Source organism: Nicotiana sylvestris, chromosome 6 (assembly GCF_000393655.2).
Source record: "Nicotiana sylvestris chromosome 6, ASM39365v2, whole genome shotgun sequence".
Lineage (NCBI taxonomy): Eukaryota > Viridiplantae > Streptophyta > Magnoliopsida > Solanales > Solanaceae > Nicotiana > Nicotiana sylvestris.
Genome location: NC_091062.1, coordinates 80831067 through 80845563, shown reverse-complemented (window position 1 = coordinate 80845563; position 14497 = coordinate 80831067).

Sequence of the window (14497 nt, the reverse complement as noted above, 5' to 3'; positions counted from 1 at the left end):
ATGATAGGTTCCCCCTCCTAGCCTTTTTCTATATCCAATGGCCGATATGGTTTGACTAGTGTAGATGGGGTTACTTCTATCTTCGTGAATGATTACCTCCTGAGGGTTCCATTCAAACTTCATGGCTTGATGTAGTGTGGAAGGCATGGCTCCAGAGGCACGGATCCATGGCCAGCCCAACAGAAGATTATATGAGGTTGGTATGTCAAGCACTTGAAATTCAATGTCGAACCAAGTTGGACCCATTTGCAAGCAAAGGTTGATTTCCCCGATCGTGGCCCTCTGGGACCCATCGAAAGCCTTCACATTCATGCTTCTTACCCGTATCTCATGGAAAACTTTGTCCAACCTTTTTAGAGTGTCTAATGGATAAATATTTAGGCTCGAACCTCCATCAACCAAGACCCTGGAAATGAACTTGTCTTAAAATTGCACCATAATATGCAATCCTCGATTGTGATTCAGCCCCTCAGGTAGTAGCTCACCCTCATGGAAGATGATCTTATGACTTTCTAGTACTTGCCCAACCATGTTGGCCATTTCACCGCTAGTGATGTTATTGGGTGCATAAGCCTCGCCTAACACTTTCATTAAAGCGTTTTTGTGTGCCTCTAAATTCTGCAATAGTGACAGGGTAGATATCTGAGTAGGGACTTTGTTCAGATGGTCAACAACAGAGTACTCCTTCACCTGCACTTTCCTCCACAGGTCATCTGATCCGGTCTCAATGATAGGCTGCCTAGTAGTGGCCTCCTTACTTGAACCTCCCAGGTGTTCAGGTGTATAGACTCTTCCGGTTCTAGTCATTCCTTGTGCAATGTCAGATTCCACTACCTTGGTTTTCCCTTTCCACTGAGCCTCGGCAACATAATCTCATGGTATTGCTTTTGAGTTGAATGGGGGTATGGTTGATACTGTCATAGTGAAAGGTGTGACCACTTCTACTTCAAATATAGCAGGGGTGGCTGAGGGCAGAGCGTTCCACCTCAAATGGAACTGATGCAGTTACCTCAACCTCGATTGGTGCCTGAGTCTGAACCACAATAGGAGTAAGTGTGACTGCAACCTTAATGTCATTGCCTTCTCGAATAAGCCTGATCGAATCCTCGGGGTCCCATTCTTCATTTGTCTATATCACATGTACACCATCACCTCTATGATCAGGGAATGGATTGTTGCGGACATTAGGTGCGGGTTCCTTTGCTTGTATGACCTTGTTGTCAATTAGCATCTGGATCCTATCCTTTAGTGTTCGGCACTCAGCAGTGGTGTGCCCTTTCATACCGAAATGGTACGCACAAGTTTTGTTTGGATTGACCCATTGGGATGGATTTTCTAATGCCACAGCGGGAACATAAGTGACGTAACCTGCAAATTTCAACCTTTCATACAGTTGGTCGACGGGTTCAGCAATGGCGGTGTATTTTCTGGGTGTCTTGCGGTCGAAGTTGGGTCTTGGTCTTGGATAATTTTGGCGAGCTGGTGGTGATTGGAAGTGGGATGGTTGGGTGTTATAGGTGTGATGGACAGTGGCTGATTGGGAATATCTGGGAGATGAAGGTTGATATGTAGGCGGTGATTCTTGGTATGTGGGTGGAAGTGTTTGATATGTGGGTGGAGGTGTTTGATACGTAAGTGGAGATTTTGGGCCCTGGGCCACCATTACTGCCCTAACATCTCCGTTTTTCGATATGCCACCTGAATGTAGTGCCTTATTCATGGCTTGCAGTGCCTCGAAGTTTCTTACCATCCCGCTCTTGATTCCTTATTCGATTCTTTCTCTAAGTTTGATGATGTTAGAGAATTTGTGATTTTTGATAACCATCAACCTCTCATAATATTGTGGATCCTGTGCCCTGACGAAGAATTTATTTATCAGTTCTTCGTCCAAAGAGGGCCTGACCTTGGTCGCTTCCGACCTCCAACAAGTATCGTATTCACAGAAAGTCTTAGTAGGTTTCTTTTTAAAATTCTGAATGTAGAAGATATCCGGTGTATTCTCTGTGTTAAACCTGAACCGGTCCATGAAATCTGACGCCATGCTTACCCAATTAGACCATTTCTTAGGATTCTGGTTGATATACCAAGACAAAGCGTCCCCAGTAAGGCTCCTCATAAAGAGCTTCATCTGGATCATTTCATCTTTCCCGACCCTGACAAGCTTGTCACAATAGGTCATTAGATGAGCCCTGGGATCACTTGTACCATTGAATATTTCAAACTTGGGAGGTTTATACCCCTCTTGCAGTTCGACATCCGGCTCTATGCACAGATCTTCATAGTTCAAAGCTTCTATTCCTCTGTCGCCCTCAATACCTTGAACTCGGCTTGTTAACTTCTTAAGTTCTTCAACCATGTTTTTAATGAGCAAGTCCTTCTCGGAAGATTCTGATGTACAAGATATTAGTTGGGTAGAATGAGGTATAGTTTCCACATATATAGGGTTGCTTTGATGGGTGCCAGGAACTTGGGTGTAATGATGGTCATTGGTGGAGTTTTGGGGATTGGGAATGGGTTGTGGTGTGTTTTGGGGAGTGTGGTAAGTAGTGGTTGGTGGGTACTAAATTGGTTGATGATGATGTTGCGGTGGAGTTGGTATCGGCAGTGGATTGATATTTTGGGGTGGAGTTATGTATTGATTTGGTGCGGTAGGATTTTGTGGTTGTTGGCTTTGTGTGTTCTGAGGAGGTGCTGGGTTCTTTGTGTTTTGTTGGTGGATGTCGGGGACATTGAGGGTGAGTGACATGTTTGCCAAGTTGCGAACCTACTCAAGTTCTCCTTGCAATTCCAGTATCATTTGTTCCAGTCTCAGGACTAGATCATTTGGGGAAAGAGTACTACAACCATCTGAGGTTTCTACGTTCTCGATATTCTCCTTTCGAATCCCACTTAAGTCGTCCATTTGTGCTTTTCCTCTTCCTTTTGTGTTGTTTGGATGAGGAGGAGGTGGATGGCCTCTAGATCTGGTGTGGTATGCTGACGAGGCCAGTATGAGTGAACCAACCTAAAGGGATGGGAATAACAATAAAAAATAAGCAAAAACAAAAAGGTAACAAGTTAGTGAGGATCCTGAAATGTTTGTAGTATTTAAACATATATTGCGGAAATGTAAATTCACGTCCTACTTTGGGAACCTCGGTGTGACCGAGGTGGACCTAGCGACAAATAAACTTGGAGAAATTTTAATGCCAATAAATGCTTCATTTCATAATATAAAAATAGACGAATCTCAAAATGACACTAAGATAATAAAATAAGTCACTACTGGCACTTGGCCTTATTACATTTTAGGAAAAGCAAGTAAATCTAGCCTATTCAGTCCCAGAAGGACCTTCTCCAGATTCGATCTTCCGAACTCCATCATATAGATCCCCCAACTCATGCAGCCCCAGGAGCAAGTAGGCTCTGGCCAAATGTCCTCCTTCAGTTCCTTTAGCATTCTGGCAATTTTCAGTCCTCTTTATGACTTTACCTTCCAGATCCACTATTCCTCGCTCCAGATATTCCAGTTTCCTGTTGGAAGTGACTGCCATCTCTTTCCACTCCTCGATCAACCTCACATTACTCTCATGTATTTCCCAGTGCTCATTCTCAGAGTCATGGACCCTCTTACGGAACCTGTTGTACTTGACTTGAGCTTCAGTTTCCTCATCTATGATTCTGTTCCCTCTACCGGCCCCTGGTGCCACCATTCCTTTTAGATTGTCCTCCAACCATGCCGAGTAGAGAGGCTCACACCGTGCATGATACCTGTCTAGCTCAACAGTGTTCTTCTCCATAATGATTTTGTAGTGCCACATATGCTGAGCTTGGCAGTTGTTAGGGACATCGTCATCTTGAAAGTCTGCCCTAAAATGACTTATCTTAACATCCCTTTGTACAACCTATTTCCTGCCTGCTTGCCTCATAACTCGCATAGGGACATATGGGTATATCCTCTCAATCCGATTAGCACCAAGTGAGGAGCATCCCTGGACCTGATAATACATTTGTCTGTTGGGAACCATTCAAACATCCACTGCACTTGTTCCTCGGTCAGATTGTCGAAAAACTCTACCCATTCTTTAGTGGTTTTCGGCTGAGCAAATCTGTCTGGAATGTAAGTCATCTACTTAGGGTGATGGAAGGCAATATAGTCATTCTAAGCCCTTCGTGGAAATTCTTGGTGATAGAGACTCTTTTGGAAATGTTCTAACAACCATAATTGTAGCAACAAATTACAACCCTCGAAATGCTTGGCCCCTCTTTGACAACGCTCCAGAGCCCTGTAGATGTCGGCTATGATCATAGGGACTATGGTATATGTCTGTCCATTAATCCCTTCCATCAAAGTTTTGGCGACCATGGCCAACCTAGTGTGGATTCTTCCCTTTTTCATTGGGAACACTATCAGGCCTACGAAGCACACAGTGAATACAAACACTCTGCGGTGGATGTGACCCAGAGAAGTGAGAGAGATCTCATCATGGTAAATACGGAAAGACTTGCTATGGCTATACTTCTCGTACAGGTATTTGAAAGGTATGTAAGATTCTTTTAAGCACACTAGGTCGACATTCTTCTTCAGCCCCATCATCTTCAAAAATCCCCTGCCCGTACGGTTTTCTGGTACCAATAGCCCGGGACTGTACCAAGTCAACCCCGCAAGCCCTCTAATTTCCTCGAGAAGCGGTGTCATTTTTATGTCGCCGAAACAAAACACAGCCCTTTCACTATCCCAGAATAAAGTGGCAGCTTCAATCAATTTGCTGTTTGGCTCAATATCTAGCAAGGAAGATAGGTTACCCAGGTACTTTCTCACATGTTTCTTGTCACTTGAGGAAAGGTCCTCCCACCAATCTAGTAGCAATGGTGGGATGTTTCTAACCATATCGAATCTGAGGACCTCGTGCCTCACTTTCTGCAAAACAAAAGGGTTAGACCTTACCCCCACCGGACTCGACTATTTATACATTTATGATCAATATATCAGCATTTAGTTTTCTAAATCAATGCAAAGAACGTGGTTGTGTCCGTTGGGATTATGGAAAACCTGATGGACTTTGGATAAGGCTTATCTTAAAGGATCATTATGTGGACAACATAACTGATCCAACTAGGTTTGACCATGATGCATGCACAATTTTAACCAGAGTAAGGTTTCTATGGGGTTTTAGATTGGTACCCTCAAGAGGACAACTCGAGGGGGAAGGCACGGAACCGTCGACTGCACCACTGATAGACTGGTTTTACCGCAAATAAGCCTTTCCGAATTTAAGGGTAGTAAATAGAAATAACGTAACCACTCATTAAAGCGTTGCTATAGGATTTGATATGCACGAGTGGAATATGATACGGAGCATTATTTATGCAGTAATTAATAACATGTAGTCAAGTATTTGCACGTAGGAAAAATAAATACAACATTTAAATAATTGAAAGATAGTTACAGGAAAAAAGAAAACAAAGAGACAAGTCAGTTTCAGGGATAAGGAACCATAAACGCTTAAAAAAATAGACAGTTAAATTCAAATAAGGGAGATGGGTACGGGATAAAACATGCTTGGACTAATTTGTAAAAGATAAGTTAGTTATGGTAAGAGCCTAAAAATCTCCCCAACAGTGTCGCCATGCTGTCATGCCCCCTTTTTACCTCCGCGGAGAGAGTCCGAGTTTCGACATTCATGGGGGTAATAACTCATTTCCTTTTGGGAATTAGGTATTTGAAGAGTAGCCACCTAACGGGTTATGGTGCGCTAGGGCACCTAGATCGATTAACTCTTGGATTGGTTTGCATTACCAGATATTAGGGTAAGGGCTCGAAACAACCTTGAGGGGAGGTGTTAGGCACCCCTCTCGGTCCACAATGGTGGGTCCCGATCAAACTTATACTTATGAATTAGTCCATTAACAAATAAATAGTTGAATCAAATAGTTTGCAAGTAAAGCACGTTGGACGTTGTATAACTCAATTAACAAGGCAAAGATCTTGAAAAAGTTGTATACATATAAAACAAAGTTTAAACAAAAGGAATTTTGAAAAGGGGGAGTCCTAGATTGGTTAGCCTATATGATCACCCCACACAATATCCGGTAAACACTCCTCAATGAGGGGATACACATGACATTAGCGCGTAGTCATCATATCCCATATCTACCCTTCCCACCCCCTTAGTGGTTATTAAAGCGAGTGTTGGTCAGCGATCTCTATTGCGTGCTATTACCCGTCCCTTCTTAATGGTCTTGGAGGAAATTTAGGACCTCTACCCATAGGTAGTTCTAGACAAACCCCTAAGGTTTAAAGGAAAAATACTAAGGCGACAAGCAATAACACGTATGACTCTTAGCAAATAAGAACATGAAGGAGAAAATAAAATGCTTAGTTTACCTCCACAGATAAGGCATGTAAACAGCACGACTCGAACACAGATAAGGGCAACAGTATCCTAAGACATGATGTCTAGGTGAGTATCAGAACACAGTAGATATGCATGTTCATTTTATAACTCAGAAGCAGGGGCCCTAATCAGTTTGTCTACTAATATTAAGTCTGTTAATCATTATGCAGTGCACACAAAGGGGCAGTTTCCAATTTTATAAGAAATTAGATTACCTAAGGCTTGCCTAGGCGTAGGATAATGCACAATTGTTACCAGAACCATTGGAACAACGGAGGAGTTATTTTACCTAAATCATACTGTTCTAAGTGTTATAAAATGTAGGGATTATTACCAGTTTATTTTAAACAGGATAACCGAATGTGAAACTATTTTTACATCTTTCATAATCAGTGGTTTACACTAGGTATGACTGAGTAAGTACGAATGATATCCGAAAGCATGGTATCTAAGATGTATGTATAAAGTTCATAGTGGATTATATGCAGAATTCCTAAAGCAGGATTTCTAAATGCACAACAGGTTACAATATGATTTCAAAATGCATAGGTGACAGTTTATTTTTAATGTTGTTTATCCTAGAAACAGGATTTCTAAGTGATAATAGAGATGTCAAAATGAAATGCTAAAGGCAGTAGACATGAAACCTAAGAGCATGGTTTATAATACATGATATGCTTTGCATGTATTGGTCCTAAACATGTGTTCTAATGCATATACAAGAGGATATAAACCTAAAGCATGTTTTCTACCCATTGATATTGATAACATGTATAGCTAACCACCCATTTTCACTATCTAACCCCCATATTCGTTTACAAATTATTACAGGCCAATATCGAATGAATTACATAAGTATATAAGAAAAATAAGAAGTTACTCTATAGGGAGCCTACCAATAGGCTCAAATTTCCAAAAGTTCCAATGCCAGATTGCCTCATAGCCTTTCATATAATCCGGGTGTGTCAGTGTTCCTTAAGGACCTCAAGGGATCTTGGGCAGTGCTCACACCCAGATTTCATAGTCATAGTTGAGTAAGTGCAGTGTGGAAGGGCCAACTCTAATGTATCAGAGTTCAGAGGGATATCATAGGGATCCCTAAGTAGTCACACATTAGAGGGGCAGAACTTAAAACCTAAGAGTAAATGTGAGAGTGCTTGAAAAGATTTAAGCAGAGAAACAGTTTGAAAAAAAGACTTGTTTGAAATAGTTTTGTAAAAGACAACAAAGACAGTTTTGAAAAGAGAGTGGAGTAGTAAACAATAGTCCAAACACATCACCCCCAAAACAGGTTCATACACGGCCAGAGATCATAAAACCAAGGCTGGTTTAGCAACCACAAACAGGGGTCAAGGGATTAGGGGACACATTGGTCATGTAGGTAAACACATAGTTACAGGAGCATAGCAATCCTTGTGAGGGTTTATGGGATTAGAGAATAGCTAGTGATATCAACACAGTATGGATTTCAGAAACAATCATAGAATCAGATATCTAAAGTGATAGTCAGTTTGCAAAGTAAGTGCATGTCAAAACTGGACAACAAGTAGACAAGTATTCAAAGCAGGATAGGGTCATATTGAAACAAACTACCAGAGGAGTAGAACTAGCATGCTAGATGAAGCCATAATGCAAGCATGTCAATTACACATTGAACAATAAAACCATAGATAGAAACAAATCAAAAATATGATAACCTGAAGCAGTAAATGAAATATATTGGTTTTGGAACTTGAATTGAAATCAGGACATACCAGTAAAGTGACAACAAACAAAAAGTGAAGAATAGGAGAGCACAAAAGTTAGCCTTGGCTTGCAGCCGGCTAACTTAGAATAGTAGCAAGTGATCACAAAAGAGGACATGGAGCTTTTAGTATGAGAGAGAGAGAGTTTTGAACCAAATGTGTTCGTGTGTGTAATGAAAAGAGAAGAGAGTATATATAATAGTTTAAAAGCTAGGTAAAATAAGGCAAGAATCAATTGTTCAGCAATTATAGAACTACAAAATCAATTAAGAACGAAAATCAGCCAAGTATCCCTTAATTAAGGGAGTAATTTACCAACAGTAGAAAGTAGGTAATAGATAAGGAAAGAATTCAAACAACATAAGTACATAATATGTAAATTAGGGATAGATACATAAGGGTCTAATTAAGGAAATAATAGTATAAATCAATTAATAATATAGTCAACCACATAATAAGGTAAAAAATAAATTTAAGGGATAGGAAAAATAGCCGAAAATATGTATAAGAGTATCAACACAGTAAATCAGGGATTCAAGAATCGAAAAATAGTACTAATATTAAGGAAAATAGTATAGACTTCAATGAATAAACCAATAAATGGAGTACAAATAGGAAGAACCAAATCAGAAACCTTAACAAGATACTACTAGGATAAAAACCATAAAAACTCTAATTAATCGCAGCATATTCATGAGAATCAAACATAAAGGCAAATCGAATGAACAAACAGTAAAGACGAACTCAAAATCCGAGACTAAAGCCAAAAAATTAGGGGTTTTCAACATGATGAATCAGATAAAAAAAAACTTAAATAAACCGTTTAAACATAGTAAATATTATAGAATAATACTGAAAATTAGAGGAAAAATCATAAAAAAGGGTTAAGAAACCCTAGTTTTGAAGACGAAGAGGCATTTTGAAAAATCGGAGAGTTTTTCATGGAAAATAGCAGAAATAACTCAAAATATACTCAGATCTATGGTAGATCGGAAGAGTCAAGAGATGAGTTAGGGTTTCAAAGAGAGATAACCCAGAGATGGAGAGATTCCGGCTTAGAAGCCATAGATATAGCCGGAAAATAGAAATATCTTACTCGGACGGGCCAAGGTGGCCTGAGAACGGTGAGCATAGACCATAGGTGTGAGTTGAATAGCCACCGGTCCCTTGAGGACCTTCGTGATGACAAGAATCCGGTGTGTGTGTGTGGGGGGGGGGGACCATGGAGGCTAGGGGCGGTAGTGGAACCACCATTGATACCGGCGAGCCAACGACCGGCGAGTAGAAGCTTAGGTTTAGCAGAACGCTTGAGAGAGAATGAGAGGGTGAGACGACGGAGAGTGATGAGAGAATGAGAGAAATGAGGGTTTGGGGGGGATAGTCTTTTAGGTTAATTAAGGAAGGGATTAATCTGGACCGTTGATCAGAAATGATCAACGACCATGATTTGGACGAAATTGGGTCGGGTAGGATTAGGTTTGGGCTTGGGTCTTGGGCTGATTTGATTGGGGCTGCTTTAATTGGGTCAAAATTGAAATAAAATGAGGCTATTTGTTAAATACCCAATTAAATTGAATAAAATAATTTATAAAATAACTGATAATTGTAGAAAATGAATTTTATGCATAGAAAATAGTTAAAAATGATTACTAGTATTTAAAAATACAAATGATTAATTTCAGGTCAAAAAATAGTATGAAATCATAGGATTGGGCTATAATTGCAAAGTTATTGCAATTATAGCCAAAAGATGCCAATTGGCCAATTATGAAATAATTTGATTCAAATAAGACCATAAATAATAAGTTAAATCAAGAGATGCTTCTGAAATCATTTGTAATGCCATTTTGTAATTATTTATTGGGAATAAAATGCTGGATAAATTAATGAAAATATAGGAAAATTATAGAAAAATACCAATTACTATTAATGCCTGATTTTGAAGGTATATATGCAATTTTAAAATATTTTGGGAAAAAATTGGGTATCAACAATGCCCAATTGACAGACATGTCCATTCTTGCGAGAACAACCCTTCGACAATTTTGAAGATGTTCTAAGGCTATTCCGACAAAAACGGTTGGGGACTAACCAAAGCTGGGTCTGCTTATTTGTTTTTGATTTAAAAAAAATAGAAAAGACACATTTCTTTTTCTTTTTTTTTAAAGTTATTTTTGTAAAAATGGGCTGAACCCTATGGAGGTTGCCTACGTATCTCACGTCCGGTGAAAATCAGATCCGCGTAGTTCATAAATGTTTCAGGAATAGGATGATACCTTTTTTAAAAAAAAAATTAGGCTTATTTTGTAATAATCTTTTTGTGGTAAATATCGATATTTTCCGAAAACTGGGTAAATTTTCTCTCTCCTATATCAATGAGAAAATATTTGAACGGTCATAGAGTAAGAAGCTAGAATTGATGATGGTTGATTATGTTTTGAAATAATTGCAGGATGTGGACATTATGAACGAAAATCGGAGTGAGGATTGCTCCTGTTTGAAGAATGGTTACTTCCTGGCTTGCAAAACTTAAAACACGATGCATGCAAATATATATGGGTTATTGCAAGAATTTAAACATGATACAAATTCCCTTTGGACTATGAAGGTTGTCTTTGGACGGTGAGAATGACGTCCTTAGACCATGATGTCCTGGGCCATGTATCATGTGATAGGGGATTCACAGGCTATGAAACGATGTCCTCGAGCCATGAGGATGGTGCCTCTAGACTATGACACCTTTGAATAATGATGTACGATATTGAGAGATCCTCAAGCCATGACATGGTGTCTTCAGGCTATGAGGATGATGCCTTCGGACTATGATTCCTTTGAACAAAATGACGATATTTTAGCCTATGAGATGCAAAGACATGATACTTGGTCATATAAGAAACGAAACAAGATAGATCTTAGTCTTGCATAAGAAGGGGGCAGAGCTTAGCCCCGGGGAAGCAAAAAAAAATAGTGCTAGATTTCGAGTAGCATAGCATTCGGTATTATGCAAGGAAAGGCAGAGCTTAGCCTTATGTAGTTGAGGAGTCAAGGCTTAACCTTATGCAATTAGGGAGGCAATGCTTAGCCTTATGCAGTTTGAGGAGGCAGAGCTTAGCCTCATGCAATTAGGGAGGAAATGCTTAGCCTTATGCAGTTTGAGGAGGCAAGGCTTAGCCTTATGCAATTGGGGAGGCAATGCTTAGCCTCATGCAAGAAAGAGAGATAATGCTTAGTCTCATGCAATTAGGAGACAAGGCTTAGTCTTATGCAAGAAAAGGCAATGCTTAGACTTATGCAGTTTGAGTAGGCATGACTTAGCCTCATGCAAAGTGGTAGACAGTGCTTAGTCTCATACAATTAGGAGACATGACTTAGTCTCATGCAATGGAAAAGAAATACTTAGCCTTATGCAGTTTGAGGAGGCGGGGCTTACCTCATGCAAAGTGGGAGGCAATGCTTAGCCTCATGCAAAATAGGAGACAAGGCTTAGTCTCATGCAATGGAAAGGCAGTGCTTATCCTTATGCGATTAGGGAGACAATGCTTAGCCTCATATAAGAGACAAATGGAAAAGTAAATTATTTCTCAGCTGAAGATGTTCGTGCTGGATAATTTGTTGTCTCGAAGGCGGTGTCTTGATGTACCTGCGAATATAGTTGTCTTATTATTCCTGCATTTGAAGAAAAATTGTGAGCTCTGTGGGGGAAGGTTGGTTCATGCTTTTGTCTTCTGCCTTGCCTGTGCTTCCTGTCTTGCGATTCTGTTGAAGTTACCCTGGGTAACGTCTGGCTATCATAGAAATAAAGTTTTCGAAAAATATGCATGCATTTGATAAATATAGTTGTTTGAAAAATATAGTAGTGTGTGATATCAAGTAAGTTAGATGAACTAATGACTGTGACATATTTTAGAGACATTGAAACCTTCTTGTTTTAGAATTTTGAGGGTCTTCCTCAAAATTCTGCCCCAGTTTGAAAACAATTCTTTGACTGTTCTTCGTATGACAAAATCGGCTGGACTTGCTTCAGAATTTTAAGGGTCCTCCACAAAATTCTGCCCCAGTTTCTGACCATAGCAAAATGAAGATTTTATTAAGATATGACGGAACCCATAGGGCTGCCTACGCATCCCCTCTTAAACGGGAATCAGGTCAAGCGTAGTTCAGTTACATCAGATGAAAAAATGCAAACAATCCTAAATATAGTATCTCTTAGCTGCGTCTGAATTGATAGGTTTTGGCCAAATATCTCCGTCCATTTCTACAAGTATGAGTGCTGTTAGTACTCTGTGAACTATGTAGGTCCCTTGCCAATTGGGTGAAAATTTTCCTTTCGCTTCATCTTGATGTGGGAAGATCCGCTTCAATACCAGATGCCCCGGTGTGAACTGTCTAGGTCTGACCCTTTTGTTGAAAGCTCTGGACATTCTGTTCTGATAAAGTTGACCATGGCATACCGCATTCATTCTTTTCCCGTCAATAAGATCCAATTGTTCATAGCGACTCCATATCCATCTCCATCACTGAGTTCTGCTTCTTGTATAATTCTCAAAGAAGGAATTTTGACTTCGGCGGGAATGACAACTTCAATACCATATACCAGCAAGTAGGGGGTTGCACCAGTTGATGTGCGGACTGTGGTACGGTACCCCAATAAGGCAAATGGTAATTTCTCGTGCCATTGCTTGTGGTTGTCTACCATCTTTCTCAATATTTTCTTGATATTCTTGTTTGTGGATTCTACGGCTCCATTCATTTGAGGCTTGTATGCTATGGAATTCTTATGCTTGATTTTGAAGGTCTCACACATGGCTTTCATTAAGTCAGTATTGAGGTTGGCGGCATTATCGGTGATGATGGATTCTGGTACCCCGAATCGGCAAACAATATAATCCCTGACAAAATCTGTGATGACTTTCTTGGTTACAACATTATAATATGCATCCTCAACCTATTTTGTGAACCTGTGCCCGTAAGAAGTGGCAGGCTCGATCGGACCGATGACATCCATTCCCTAAGCGGCAAAAGGCCAAGGTGCAACTTGTTGTATTGAGTTCATTTGGTGGTACCCGTATTATATTTGCATGTATTTGACACTGGTGACACCTTTGGACATACCTGATGCAGTCTGTTTCCATAGTCATCCAAAAATATTTTGTTCTCAATATTTTCTTGGCTAAAACGAAACCGTTCATGTCGGGTCCGCAAGTTCCGGCATGTATCTCTTCGACTAGTGATGGTCTTAAGGTCTTTTAATCTATGTTTTGATAATCTAACAAACTTTCTATATAGAACCAGATAAAGGACATGAAGCATGCCTGGTACAATCATTCAAGTTAATCAACTCAAGATAATCTAAGCAATATGCCTTCAGATTCACAAGAACCAGATTAGGGACCTGATCCCTTGGTGTTCCCCTGACAGAAGTATAAATAAACTATACAAGTGGAAAGCAACTACAGAAAGTGACTTCCTGCCACTGTACACGCAAAAGTGCAGCAGACAGTACAACAGTCACTTTCCATTGGGAAAAGGCATGTACTAACCAAGATTTGACATCACCATTGTGATGTATTTTGTAGTATAACAACCTGGTGCAAGGCACAAAAAAGACTTGAGCATTTTCAGTGATATTCTTTCAAGTGCTAGAAATACCTCTCTCAAGAACAAAGTTGTTGCAACCTTAAGGACCAGATCCAAAGATTGAAGATATCTTAAGTCCTTAGGTTTGTTGAGTCTTTGTTATTTGTTCTTCATTGTAACTCCTATCTTGCTTTATTAGAAGCTTTGTTTTAGGAAACTCAAAATCATAAACCATTTGAGTTTGTGTCTTAGCTAGAGTTAGTCGAGTTGTGAAGTCTTTGTAATAGAGTTATTACAAAGTGGCTTGTAATAGAGTTATTACAAGTTAGAATGATTAAAGTCATTGCAACTAGAGAGTGGCAAAGAGGCTTGTGGTTAGAGCATCACAAGTTAGTTAAAGTCTTTGTAACTAGAAGAGTGACAAAGTGGCTTGTGGTGAGAGTACCACAAATTAGTTGAGTTGAATTCTTTGTAATGGAGTCATTACAAAGTGGCTTGTAATAGGTGTTTATAAGTTAGTTAAGTTGAAATCCTACCAGTGTAGGTCGTGGTTTTTTGTCCCCTTGAGTTGGGATTTTTTCACGTAAAAATCATGTGTCTCATTTACATACCGGTTCAGTAGTTAGCACTGTGGGAACTGATATAGGACCAGATCTTTATACAGTTTGGTTCATTAGTATTTTCAATAGAAACTCATAGAGGGCCAGGTACTCTATACTATTTGGTGGACTCATACAAACTAACAATTAGTATCAGAGCGTGTTCTTTCTAAAAGGTTAACACCTAGAAAGGATCTCA